General features: G+C 44.7%; 1 long non-coding RNA gene across 2 annotated transcripts in view; it reads right to left on the bottom strand.

The window, feature by feature from the left end:
- Window positions 1-13,256, bottom strand: part of LOC137544547 (uncharacterized) — a 166,256-nt gene extending 153,000 nt beyond the window's left edge. For both annotated transcript variants that reach the window (XR_011025907.1, XR_011025906.1), the window contains exon 1: window positions 13,160-13,256. This is a non-coding gene — a long non-coding RNA (uncharacterized lncRNA). The remainder of the gene's footprint in view (window positions 1-13,159) is intronic.
- Between the last annotated feature and the right edge of the window lie 2,013 nt (window positions 13,257-15,269).

Raw genomic sequence — 15,269 nt, forward strand, 5'->3', positions numbered from 1 at the left:
TGAGGCAAGCAGACAAAAAGCACACCACCATTGACTTTCATGTTAAAGAGACACTGAAGCAAATTAATTTTGTCCTTTTTACCTTATAAATCACTTCAGTGCTCTCAGCACAAGTAAACCGCCGCGTCCCCGCCGCAAAACGAGGGCTGCAGAGCCCCCAAATCCCCGGGCGACAATCTGGCCGGCATTTACACAAAGAGGCAGAGCTTTCAGCTTCAGCTCTGCCTCTCCTGATGTCAATCTCACTCTTCCTTCACAGAGAGGGGCGGGGAGAGGCGGCGATTGACGGCAGGAGAGGCAGAGCTACAGCAGAAAGCTCTGCCTCTCAGCGCAGCAAAATCCACGACCAAGTTGGTCGTGGATGTTTGCACAGGATTTGGGGGCTCTGCAGCTCTCGTTTTGTGTCGGGGATGCGACGGTTTACTTGTGCTGAGACTACTGAAGTGAATAATAAGGTAAAAAGGGCAAAATTTATTCGCTTCAGTGTCTCTTTAAATATAATTTAAAAGGCGCCCAAGGGGAAATCTGGGCCTCCAGTGAATAAAGTTTACAATGGGTGCCCGGTGATTAATGACATTTACAAACAAACTTACCATATAATAACATTTAATATATAGGGTCTTAACGACTTGCCGACCGCCTACGGCAGCTTGATGGCGGCAAAGTGGCAGCCCCAAGACCACGTAACGCAGAATGGCGTCGGGTCCTGGGACACTGTTTTGCCGGGGATCGCGTGCTGGGATGCGCGCGCATCCGCCGCCAATAGGCTCCGCCCACCCGCAACATCAACACTTTGTAAACATTACAAAGCATATTATACACTTCCTATGCGGCGATCGACGGGTTAACAACCCGCCGGTGCTTTCGATTGGCCGGCGGGTTGTTAACCCGTCGATCGCCGCATAGGAAGCGTATAATATGCTTTGTAATGTTTACAAAGTGTATTATACAGGCTGCCTCCTGCCCTGGTGGTCCCAGTGTCCGAGGGACCACCAGGGCAGGCTGCAGCCACCCTAGTCTGCACCCAAACACACTGATCTGCCCCCCCCCCCTGATCGCCCACAGCACCCCTCAGACCCCCCCCCCCCCCTGCCCACCTCCCAGACCACTGTTTGCACCCAATCACCCCCCTAATCACCCATCAATCACTCCCTGTCACTATCTGTCAAGGCTATTTTTTTTAGTCCCTAAACTGCCCCCTGGGGACTCCTGATCACCCCCCCCCCCACACACACTCCGCAGTTTCTTCCCAGACCCCCCTCCCTGTGTACTGTATGCATCTATCCCCCCTGATCACCTGTCAATCACCTGTCAATCACTCATCAATCACCCCCTGTCACTGCCACCCATCAATCAGCCCCTAACCTGCCCCTTGCGGGCAATCTGATCACCCACCCACACCATTAGATCGCCTGCAGACCCGACGTCAGATCACCTCCCAAGTGCACTGTTTACATCTGTTCTCTCCTCTAAACACCCACTAATTATCCATCAATCACCCATCAATCACCCCCTATCACCACCTGTCACTGTTACCCATCAGATTAGACCCTAATCTGCCCCTTGCGGGCACCCAATCACCCACCCACACGCTCAGATTGCCCTCAGACCCCCCCCTTATCAATTCGCCAGTGTATTATTTACATCTCTTCTTCCCTGTAATAACCCACTGATCACCTGTCAATCACCCATCAATCACCCCCTGTCACTGCCACCCATCAATCAGCCCCTAACCTGCCCCTTGCGGGCAATCTGATGACCCACCCACACCAATAGATCGCACGCAGATCCGACGTCAGATCACCTCCCAAGTGCAGTGTTTACATCTGTTCTCTACCCTAAACACCCACTAATTACCCATCAATCACCCATCAATCACCCCCTATCACCACCTGTCACTGTTACCCATCAGATTAGACCCTAATCTGCCCCTAGGGCACCCAATCACCCGCCCACACCCTCAGAATGCCCTCAGACCCCAGCCCTGATCACCTCACCAGTGCATTGCTTGCATCTATTTCCCCTCTCTAATCACACCTTAAGACACCCATCAATCACCTCCTGTCACCACCTGTCACCCCCTAGCACACCTACCCATCAGATCAGGCCCTAATTTGCCCCGTGTAGGTTCCTGATCACTCGGCCAAACCCTCAGATCCCCCTCAGATCCCCTTCAGATCACCTCCCCAGTGCACTGATTGCATCTATTTTCCCCTCTAACCACCCCCTGAGACACCCATCAATCACCTCCTGTCACCCCCTAGCACTCCTATCCATCAGATCAGGCCCAATACAACCTGTCACCTAAGAGGCCACCCTGCTTATGATCGGTTCCACAAAATTTGCCCCCTCATAGACCACCTGTCATCAAAATTTGCAAATGCTTATACCCCTGAACAGTCATTTTGAGAAATTTGGTTTCCAGACTACTCACGGTTTTGGGCCCCTAAAATGCCAGGGCAGTATAGGAACCCCACAAGTGACCCCATTTTAGAAAAAAGACACCCCAAGGTATTCTGTTAGGTGTATGATGAGTTCATAGAAGATTTTATTTTTTGTCAAAAGTTAGCGGAAATTGATTTTTATTGTTTTTTTCCCAAAGTGTCATTTTCCACTAACTTGTGACAAAAAATAAGATCTTCTATGAACTCACCATACACCTAACAGAATACCTTGGGGTGTCTTCTTTCTAAAATGGGGTCACTTGTGGGGTTCCTATACTGCCCTGGCATTTTAGGGTCCCTAAACCGTGATGAGTAGTCTATAAAACAAATGCCTCAAAATGACCTGTGAATAGGACGTTGGGCCCCTTAGCGCACCTAGGCTGCAAAAAAGTGTCACACATGTGGTATCTCCGTACTCAGGAGAAGTAGTATAATGTGTTTTGGGGTGTATTTTTACACATACCCATGCTGGGTGGGAGAATTCTCTCTGTAAATGGACAATTGTGTTTAAAAAAAAATCAAAAATGTGTCATTTACAGAGATATTTCTCCCACCCAGCATGGTTATATGTAAAAATACACCACAAAAAACATTATACTACTTCTCCTGAGTACGGCGATACCACATGTGTGACACTTTTTTGCAGCCTAACTGTGCTAAGGGGCCCAAAGTCCAATGAGTACCTTTAGGATTTCACAGGTCATTTTGAGACATTTGGGTTCAAGACTACTCCTCACGGTTTAGGGCCCCTAAAATGCCAGGGCAGTATAGCAACCCCACAAGTGACCCCATTTTAGAAAGAAGACACCCCAAGGTATTCTGTTAGGTGTATGATGAGTTCATAGAAGATTGTATTTGTTGTCACAAGTTAGCGGAAATTGATTTTTATTGTTTTTTTTTCACAAAGCGTCATTTTCCGCTAACTTGTGACAAAAAAAAATCTTCTATGAACTCACCATACTCCTAACAGAATACCTTGGGGTGTCTTCTTTCTAAAATGGGGTCACTTGTGGGGTTCCTATACTGCCCTGGCATTTTAGGGTCCCTAAACCGTGATGAGTAGTCTAGAATCCAAATGCCTCAAAATGACCTGTGAATAGGACGTTTGGCCCCTTAGCGCACCTAGGTTGCAAAAAAGTGTCACACATGTGGTACCGCCGTACTCAGAAGAAGTAGTATAATGAGTTTTGGGGTGTATTTTTATACATACCCATGCTGGGTGGGAGAAATCTGTCTGTAAATGGACAATCGTGTGTAAAAAAAATCAAATAATTGTCTATTTACAGAGATATTTCTCCCACCCAGCATCTGTATGTGTAAAGATACACCACAAAACACATTATACTACTTCTCCTAAGTACGGCGGTACCACATGTGTGGCACTTTTTTGCACCCTAAGTGCTCTAAGGGGCCCAAAGTTCATTGAGTACCTTTAGGATTTCACAGGTCATTTTGAGACATTTGGCTTCAAGACTACTCCTCACGGTTTAGGGCCCCTAAAATGCCAGGGCAGTATAGGAACCTCACAAGTGACCCCATTTTATAAAGAAGACACCCCAAGGTATTCTGTTAGGTGTATGATGAGTTCATAGAAGATTTTATTATTTGTCACAAGTTAGCGGAAATTGATTTTTATTGTTTTTTTTTTCACAAAGCGTAATTTTCCGCTAAATTGTGACAAAAAAATTCTTCTATGAACTCACCATACTCCTAACAGAATACCTTGGGGTGTCTTCTTTCTAAAATGGGGTCACTTGTGGGGTTCCTATACTGCCCTGGTATTTTAGGGTCCCTAAATTGTGATGAGTAGTCTAGAATCCAAATGCCTCAAAATGACCTGTGAATAGGACGTTAGGCCCCTTAGCGCACCTAGGTTGCAAAAAAGTGTCACACATGTGGTATCGCCGTACTCAGAAGAAGTAGTATAATGTGTTTTGGGGTGTATTTTTATATACTCCCATGCTGGGTGGGAGAAATATCTCTGTAAATGGACAATTGTGTGTAAAAAAAATCAAATAATTGTCATTTACAGAGATATTTCTCCCACCCAGCATCTGTATGTGTAAAAATCCACCACAAAACATATTATACTACTTCTCCTGAGTACGGCGGTACCACATGTGTGGCACTTTTTTGCACCCTAAGTGCGCTAAGGGGCCCAAAGTCCAATGAGTACCTTTAGGATTTCACAGGTCATTTTGCGACATTTGGTTTCAAGACTACTCCTCGCGCCCCTAAAATGCCAGGGCAGTATAGGAACCCCACAAATGACCCCATTTTAGAAAGAAGACACCAAAAGGTATTCTGTTAGGCGTATGGTGAGTTCATAGAAGATTTTATTTTTTGTCACAAGTTAGCGGAAAATGACGCTTTGTGAAAAAAAAACAATACAAATCAATTTCCGCTAAATTGTGACAAAAAAAAATCTTCTATGAACTCACCATACTCCTAACAGAATAGCTTGGGGTGTCTTCTTTCTAAAATGGGGTCATTTGTGGAGTTCCTATACTGCCCTGGCATTTTAGGGGCCCTAAACCGTGAGGAGTAGTCTTAAAACCAAATGTCGCAAAATGACCTGTGAAATCCTAAAGGTACTCATTGGACTTTGGGCCCCTTAGCGCAGTTAGGATGCAAAAAAGTGACACACATGTGGTATCGCCGTACTCAGGAGAAGTAGTATAATATGTTTTGGGGTGTATTTTTACACATACCCATGCTGAGTGGGAGAAATATCTCTGTAAATAGACAATTGTGTGTAAAAAAAAATAAAAAAAATATCATTTACGGAGATATTTCTCCCACCCAGCATGGGTATGTGTAAAAATACACCCCAAAACACATTATACTACTTCTCCTGAGTACGGCAATACCACATGTGTGGCACTTTTTTTGCAGCCTAACTGCGCTAAGGGGCCCAAAGTCCAATGAGCATCTTTAGGCTTTACAGGGGTGCTTACAATTAGGCACCCCCCAAAATGCCAGGACAGTGAACACACCCCACAAATGACCCCATTTTGGAAAGCAGACACTTCAAGGTATTCATAGAGGAGCATAGTGAGTCCGTGGCAGATTTCATTTTTTTTTGTCGCAAGTTAGAAGAAATGGAACTTTTCCATTTCTTTTTTCAAAAAAACTTTTTTTTTTTGGTCACAAAGTGTCATTTTCCGCTAACTTGTGACAAAAAATAAATTCTTCCATGAACTCACCATGCCTCTCACTGAATACTTTCGGATGTCTTCTTTCCAAAATCGGGTCATTGGGGGGGGTATTTATACTATCCTGGAATTTTAGCACCTCAAGAAACATGACAGGTGGTCAGAAAAGTCAGAGGTGCTTCCAAATGGGAAAATTCACTTTTGGCACTATAGTTTGTAAACGCTATAACTTTTACCCAATCCAATAAATATACACTGAATGTTTTTTTTTTTTTATCAAAGACATGTAGGAGAATAACTTTTGCGCTCAAATGTATAGGAAATTTTACTTTATTTGAAAAATGTCAGCACAGAAAGTTAAAAAAAGTCATTTTTTTGGCAAAATTCATGTCTTTTTTGATAATTATAATAAAAACTAAAACTCGCAGCAGCAATCAAATAGCACCAAAAGAAAGCTGTATTAGTGACAAGAAAAGGAGGTAAAATTTATTTAGGTGGTAGGTTGTATGACCGAGCAATAAACCGTGAAAGCTGCAGTGGTCTGAATGGAAAAAAAGGCTCTGGTCCTTAAGGGGTTTTATGACTGCAGTCCTTAAGTGGTTAAGGACAGCCTTTGCAGTACAGAGATATAAATGTTTGCTCAAGTAGCAACAAGCAATGTATCAATATTAAAATAAAAACCTCCCCACCCGGGTTATGTGGGAGGTACTAGTGTGAACCACAGTGGTGTGCTGGGGTCCTTGCTGATCCCCCACCTCCCTGTGTGTATGTACGTCTCAAGGAGGGGTGTAGCCATCCAGCACACAGGTAGGACAAGGAGAGTGTAATACAACTGGGTGAGAAGATATGTCCGAGGAGCAGTGTTATCAACCACCTCAGGTCCCATGTGATACTCTCACAGCAGTTGCTCAAACAACATACTAGGAAATACATACATAGGACTTGATTCACAAAGCTGTGCTAACTGTTTAGCACGGGTGTGCTAAACAGTTAGCACGTGAAGTGCCGTTCGCAGACTTTTACACGTGCAAAGTGCCGCGATCGTGCGAATCGCGGCACTTTGCGCGCCCAAAAGTCCGCGAACGGCACTTCACGTGCTAACTGTTTAGCACACCCATGCTAAACAGTTAGCACGGCTTTGTGAATCAAGCCCATAGGGTGCAAATATATACAGTGACACAACTTTAAAGTGGCTAATGTTAACCTGGCTTTACTGATGGCCCTGACTATCTATACTGGGGGTACTAATACCTGGCTATCTATACTAAGGGAACCTATACCTGGCTATCTATACTAGGGGCACATATAAATGGCTATCTATACTAGGGAAACCTATACCTGGCTATCTATACTAAGGGAACCTATACCTGGCTATCTATACTAGACGTCACTCTGAGGAAGCCAAGTTGATTGGTGAAACATGTAAGTGGGAGGAGTCCCAGGAGGCCGGCCTCGCTCACCACCAGCAACACAGGAGCGCTCGATCCCCGCTGTGATGCCAAAATCCAAGTAGGAAGCGGGTAGATCGCGCTCACCGCTACCGCCAGACCACGCCACCTGGGAGGCGCAACAGCGTGATATATGGGAATAGCAAACCAGGTGAAATCAGCGCACAATCACCGTGGACCGCAGAGTGTTGGGGACCTGCGGATGTCCGGAGGTGTAAGTCATACTAAGTATGCAGATTCACCAGGAGTACAAGTAAGCTGTGGAATAAGTTTGCTTCTAATACAGAGATATCCTAAGACATACTTACTGTGGAGGAGAATTATTGCGTTTAACGGCTGGAAGTGTATCCAATCTGTGTTCTTTCTACAAGGACCTTTTTTTCTATATTGGCCATTCATTTTTTGAGTGCACTCAGGTTTTGAACTATCCAGCATCTTGTTATTTGCAACTTGATATATTCTCTAACCTCTTTCATGAGGTTAAAGCTCACTTTAAAGCTTTCAGCTTTGCCTTAAAGGGGACAATTACATATTATGTGCCAGTCGCAACACCCATATATTTAGAATTGCTGCAGCATTCTAACCGATTTATCTGTGTGTGGTCTGAATGTGTATTGCGGATGTATGTGTGGAGGGGTGACTGAGGCACCCTGGGATCCTCATATTTTAAGTGATTTTAACTGTCTGTTGATTACTGTGAATAGGTCCACAATAAAGAATTTTTGCATTTTTGAATCATGTTGAGGTCCTGCTTTCAAAACTTCTTCGCTCTGTGGTTACTAAGTTATGTACTTTAGTTTTTGGGGCCCAAATAATTGTGTGTGTTCTTTTTTGAGGCTCTCATATTACACATCCAAATCCTGATTCTAATCCATTTGAGGACTGCCTCCCCCTTGTGTTTGTTTATATCTATACTAGGGGCACATATAAATGGCTATCTATACTAGGGAAACCTATACCTGGCTATCTATACTAAGGGAACCTATACCTGGCTATCTATACTAGGGGCACATATAAATGGCTATCTATGCTAGGGAAACCTATACCTGGCTATCTATACTAAGGGAACATATACCTGGCTAGCTATACTAGGGGCACATATAAATGGCTATCTATACTAGGGAAGCCTATACCTGGCTAGCTATACTGGTGGCACCTATACCTGGCTATACTGGAGGCACCTATGACTGGATATACTGGGGACACATATACCTGGCTATCTATACTGAGGGCACCTATACTTGGCTACCTATACTGGGGGCACCTATACCTGACAATCTATACAGAGGCACCTTTACCTGGCTATCCATACTGTGGCCATCTATACTTGGCTACCTATTCTGGAGGCACCTGTACCTGGCTACTTATACTGGCGCAATTATCCCTCATTATCTATACTTGGGGCAACTATGCCTGGCTATCTATACTGGGCGAAACTATACATGGCTACCTATACCGGGGGCACCTACAGTGGTTTGCAAAAGAATTCGGCCCCCTTGAAGTTTTTCACATTTTGTCATATTACTGTCACAAACATGAATCAATTTCATTGGAATTCCACGTGAAAGACCAATACAAAGTGGTGTACACGTTAGAAGTAGAACAAAAATCATACATGATTCCAAACATTTTTTACAAATAAATAACTGCAAAGTGGGGTGTGCGTAATTATTCAGCCCCCTGAGTCAATACTTTGTAGAACCACCTTTTGCTGCAATTACAGCTGCCAGTCTTTTAGGGCAGTGTTTCTCAACATTTTATTGGTATGTACCCCTTTTAACACCCTGTACCCCCTAGCGTAGTAAACATTATCACAAGTACCCCTTGACAAATATATATTTAACCAGAGTACATTATAATTGGTTCTAAACAATTTCCAAGCATTTAATATTGCTTTTAATTAGCTAAAATACTAATTTGGAGTTGTTTATATAAGATTTGTAATTTTCTAAAACTTTAAATGTGTTATTCTTGGCTAAGTATATGAAGCCCGAGTACCCCCTGGAACCATCAGAAGTACCCCCTGGGGTACGCGTACCACACGTTGAGAACCTAGGTTTTAGGGTATGTCTCTACCAGCTTTGCACATCTAGAGACTTAAATCCTTGCCCATTCTTCTTTGCAAAACAGCTCCAGCTCAGTCAGATTAGATGGACAGCATTTGTGAACAGCAGTTTTCAGATCTTGCCACAAATTCTCAATTGTATTTAGATCTGGACTTTGACTGGGCCATTTTAACACATGGATATTTTTTGTTTTAAACCATTCCATTGTTGCCCTGGCTTTATGTTTATGGTCGTTGTCCTGCTGGAAGGTGAACCTCCGCCCCAGTCTCAAGTCTTTTGCAGACTACAAGAGGTTTTCTTCCAAGATTGCCCTGTATTTGGCTCCATCCATCTTCCCATCAACTCTGACCAGCTTCCCTGTCCCTGCTGAAGAGAAGCACCCCCAGAGCATGATGCTGCCACCACCATATTTGACAGTGGGGATGGTGTGTTCAGAGTGATGTGCAGTGTTAGTTTTCCTCCACACATAGCGTTTTGCATTTTGGCCAAAAAGTTCCATTTTGGTCTCATCTGACCAGAGCACCTTCTTCCACATGTTTGCTGTGTCCCCCACATGGCTTGTGGCAGACTGCAAACGGGACTTCTTATGTTTTTCTGTTAACAATATCTTTTTTCTTGCCACTCTTCCATAAAGGCCAACTTTGTGTAGTGCACGACTAATAGTTGTCCTATGGACAAATTCCCCTACCTGAGCTGTAGATCTCTGCAGCTCGTTCAGAGTCACCATGAACCTCTTGACTGCATTTCTGTTCAGCACTCTCCTTGTGTGGCCTGTGATTTTAGGTGTACGGACTTGTCTTGGTAGATTTACAGTTGTGCCATACTCCTTCCATTTCTGAATGATCGCTTGAACAGTGCTCTGTGGGATGTTCAAGGCTTTGGAAATCTTTTTGTAGCCTAAGCCTGCTTTAAATTTCTCAATAACTTTATCACTGACCTGTCTGGTGTGTTCTTTGGACTTCATGGTGTTGTTGCTCCCAATATTCTCTTAGACAGCCGTCACAGAGCACCTGTATTTGTACTGACATTAGATTACACACAGGTGCACTCTATTTAGTCATTAGCACTCATCAGGCAATGTCTATTGGCAACTGACTGCACTCAGCCCAAAGGGGGCTGAATAATTACGCACACCCCACTTTGCAGTTATTTATTTGTAAAACATGTTTATAATCATGTATGATTTTTGTTCCACTTCTCACGTGTACGCCACTTTGTATTGGTCTTTCACGTGGAATTCCAAAAAAATTGATTCATGTTTGTGGCAGTAATATGACAAAATGTGGAAAACTTCAAGGGGGCCGAATACTTTTGCAAACCACTGTATACCTGGCTAGCTATACTGGGGCAACTATACCTGGTTATCTATATTGGGGGCACCTATACCAGGCTACCTATACTGGGGCATCTATACAAGGCTACCGATACTGGGGGCACCTACACCTAGATACCTGTATTGGTGGCACCTATACCAGGCTGCCTTTACAGGAGGCACATATACAGGCTATCTATACTGGGACACCTATAAAAGGCTACCTATACTGGAGGCACCTATACCTTGCTACCTATACTAGGGACTCCTATATCTGGCTACCTGTACTGTAAGATTTTTTTTAATATCCTGCCTAGCCTGCTTTCTAATTTCTATTTGGGGGGGGGGGGCATTCAAAGTTTTGCAGGGGGCCCAGAAATTTCTAGTTTCACCCCTGGCGTGGCTATGAGGAAGGTAATCTATCTTTGGTTAAAACATTTGTCCACCCAAAATATTTTTACACACTGTACCTCATCACTCCCTGTGTGAATAAGGAATGTGACTACATTTTATTTCCTTTAAATTTAAAGTTTAAGGATTTCAAAAATATGTTGGGTGTTCACACAAATATCATTGTTTGAGGCCAGTTTCACACCAGCAACCAGTGTTTTCCGATGCGGTGTAATCAGCCAACTGCACCACACTGCAACACTAAAAACAGCCTTTGGAGATACATGCGGTAATATGTGTATTGAAAAAAATATGCTTACGTGCATGCGCACTGCAACATGCACGCAAAACAGTTTAGAATATCTACTGCACCATTGACTTACATTACTTCCAGTAAACGCATGTCGCCGCGCATGTTGACCCGTAATGCACTGATGCTTTCCTGTCAGATGCGATACTTCCATCGCACCGCATCAGATATGAAATGTCCAATAGACTTTCATTGTTTTAGCTTTACACTGTGGTAAAAATGGTAATGCAATGCAAGGAAAATGTGCTAATGTGAAAGGGGTCTGAGTGTTAATTTGAAAAATTCAGTGAAACTGTAATCATCACATATACAGTGTGTTTTTATTGTATGCTATAGCAGGGGTCGAGTGGGGCGTGGATGCAGGTGGACGACGTCCACTTGCTTTTTTCAGAAAGTGGACTCCGTCCACCCTGGCATCTGTGGAGGGAGAGAGCGCAGTGGAAGGAGAGCTGTGAGCAGCGGTGGGGAAGGGGGGCCATTTCCCCCCTCCTTCCCTCACCTTGGGGCTCTCCATCCCCCGCTCTCCCCTCCAAAAGTAACAAATGGGCAGCTGACAGCGGGCGGGAGTCGAAACTTACCTCACTCTCGTCCCAAAAGCTGAGTAAGTAGTGATGTCCGGTTCATTTGAGCCGGTTCTTTCCTGTGAGTTGTGTGATCCGGCTCATCACACTGAACTGAATCAGTTCAGTGGATGAGACAGGAACTGCAGCTGAATACTGCAGCTGCAGTTCCTGTCTCCTCCACTGAACTGATTCAATTCAGTATGATGAGCCGGATCACTGAACTCACAGGAAAGAACCGGCTCAAATGAACCGGACATCACTACTTACCCGGCTTACCCGGAAGGAAGAGGTAAGTCACGCTGCTGTCAGGCTCCCACAAATTTTAGTTCTGGAGGGGTAGAGGGAGGAAGGGGGAGCCCTGAGGGGGGAGGAGACATTCCCCGCTGTGCCCACCAATCCCTCCTCTCTGTGCTGCCTGACTACATATACTGGGGATATATACACCTGTCTACATATAATGGGGACATATACTCCTGGCTACATATACTGGGGATATATACACCTGTCTACATATACTGGGGACATATACTCCTGGCTACATATACTGGGGACATATACTCCTGGCTACATATACTGGGGACATATACTCCTGGCTACATATACTGGGGACATATACTCCTGGGCACATATACTGGGGACATATACCTCTAGCTACATATACTGGGCACATATACCCCTGACTACATATAGTGGGGACATATACCCCTGGCTACATATACTAGGCAACTATACCTCTGGCTACATATACTGGCACTTATACCCCTGACTACATATACTGGGCACATATACCCCTGGCTACATATACTAGGCAACTATACCTCTGGCTACATATACTGGGGACTACTATACTCATGGCTACTTATACTGGGGACACTTATAGACCTGGCTACCTATGCTGGGGGTACCTATTTTGGGGGAACTGCTGTCAGATTATCTGCATTTTTGTGGAACCGCTGTTATGTATTTTGGGGAACAGCTGCCAGAATGTGTATGTTTGGGGGACTACTGCTGCCAGATTATATGTATTTTGGGGAACTGCTGCCAGATTGTGTATGTTTGGGGAAGCACTGCTGCCAGATTATATGTATTTTGGGTGTTACTTGTATTTTGGGTGACTCACTGCCAGGTTTTGCGTATTTTGGGGAACTGCTTCCAAATTATGTGTATGTTGGGGGAACTGCTGCTGCGACATTGTCTATTTTGGAGGAACCACTGCCATATTATCTGTATTTTGGAGGAACTTCTACCAGATTATGTGTTTTTTTGGTGAAATGCTGTCAGATTACATCTATTTTTGGGGGATACACTATGGCAGAGCTCAAACTTCCCTGGCAGACCTTTTAAATTACTGCTAAGGTCATGTATATTTGGCCCCACCCATGACCACGCCCACATTATGTTTGACTACGCCCAATTTTTTGGCACGCCGCGCTGTGCGCGGCGCAGGGCTTTTTAGGGTGAGTCCACTCACCTTTTTTTCCAGGACTAGACCCGTTATGTAGATGATTAATTTCACTGATATCACATGTTCCCAGCTTGTCATTCTGTCTTCACATGTATGTACCTTAGTGACCTGTACAGTATAGTGAAAGAAAATAAGTAATGCCTGCAACACATGAATTTACAAATAAGGCGTCAGTTTATAAAGCATTACCACATTTGGTAATGCTGAAAACAGCTGAGTTTACACAGCATTTACAAAAATGTAAATTACTGAAAACAGTAAACATCTCCAACACATGTCAGCAAATGTCAATTCATGAAGATCAGAGCATGCGGTAAAGCCCATGTTCTCTATTTACTGGCAGCTCTTATCTGTCGAAAACCAGCTTTGAATGCCTTCCGTGTGGATAACCCCATGATTCACAGGAGCAGAGAGCCAACAGGAACAGCCTCTGTGTCCTGCAAGTTCCTGTGATAGGACGCGATGCCTTCTATGGAGGTTACAGTTTTTCTACCCCCCAGGCAGTGAGAAATCGAACCAAAAGAGCGTTCCCCTGTGGCCGTGCGGCTGTTTAACCCCTGAGGTTCCTGTTTGAAAATGCGAAGGAGTTAGTGGGGAAATCACCTAAGCAGGGCATGTGTAATGTCTCTTGGAGTTCATCTAAACTGTGGCAATTAAATAAAATGTTAAGAAAGACTAATAGACAGATTCAGAGCAGATTCAGAGCAAGCAGAGGCAGTTTTACAAACATAAAGTGTAGAGAAACCGAGAGCCCAATATAGTGTAGTATGTTAAGCATAAATTAAGTAAAGGTTATCATGAGAAAATTATACTCACAAACATGGGCCAGCACAGAAGAAAGACCTCTGAGCATGAGGAGTAGGTAGGTAGAAGCTTTACAGTCTAGGTGGTGGGGGTTTAGTGGGGGTTGGCATTTAACAAAAGAACTGCCTGAGGGAAGAAGGTGTTCCGATGTCTGCTGGTTCTGGATCGAATGGTTCGGTAGCGCCGGCCCAGCGGGAGAGGCTCAAAGAAGCAGCTGCCAGGGTGAGAAGAGTCACAGGAAATCCTGTTGGCCCTCTTCCTCATCCTGGCGGTGTGGAGGAGGTCAAGGGATGGTAGGTGTGAACCAATGATCTTTTCTGCCTCATTGATGATTCTTTGCAGTTTTTGTCTATCGCTCTCCGTTGCGCCAGCATACCAGACGATTATGGAGGAGCAGAGAATGGACTCCGTAGTCGCAGTGTAGAAGCTGGTCAGCAGCTCCTGAGGGATGCCAAATTTTTTAAGTTGGCGCAGGAGAAATAGCCTCTGCCGTGCCTTCTTCTGGATTCTGGCAGTGTTTTGCCCCCATTTTAGGTCAGTGGATAAGGTTGAGCCTAGGCACGGCACAGTTGGTACTCTGGAGACCACTGTCTTGCCTATGTTGACAAGTGGAATGGCAGGAGGGTTTTTCCTAAAGTCAACAACCAGTTCGACAGTCTTTGTTGCATTGAGGGTGAGGTTGTTACTCTTGCACCAATTACAGATTCTCTCTATTTCGCTGTGATACTTGTGCTCACTGTTGTTGTCAATGAGTCCAATGATAGTTGTGTCATCAGCAAATTTGATGACCTTAACAGAATCTGTGGAGGAGGTGCAGTTATTGGTATACAGGGAGAACAATAGCGGGGACAGTACACACCCTTGGGGTGCACCCGTATTGGTAATTCTCACGCTGGAGGAGCAGTTGCCGAGCTTGACCTGCTGCATTCTATCTGAGAGGAAGCTCCTGACCCATGCACAGAGTGTGGGGTCAACAGTGAGCTGCGCCAGGTTGTCGATCAGAATGTCCGGGCAGATCGTGTTGAATGCAGAGCTAAAGTCCAGAAACAGGATTCTGGCATAGGAATCAGACCTTTCGAGGTGCTCCAAGATGTATGCGAGGCTAACATTGATGGCATCCTCTATGGACCTCTTTGCCCTGTATGCGAATTGGAGTTGGTCAAGCCGTGCGTTGGTGGTGTGTTTGAGGTGAGCGAGGACTAGCCGCTCCAGGATCTTCATGATGGTGGATGTTAAAGCCACGGGTCTGAAGTTATTGAGGTCAGTGCTACCTGGCTTTTTGGGGACTGGAATGATTGTGGACCTCTTGAAA

Source organism: Hyperolius riggenbachi, chromosome 2 (genome assembly GCF_040937935.1).
Source record: "Hyperolius riggenbachi isolate aHypRig1 chromosome 2, aHypRig1.pri, whole genome shotgun sequence".
NCBI classification, from domain to species: Eukaryota; Metazoa; Chordata; class Amphibia; order Anura; family Hyperoliidae; genus Hyperolius; species Hyperolius riggenbachi.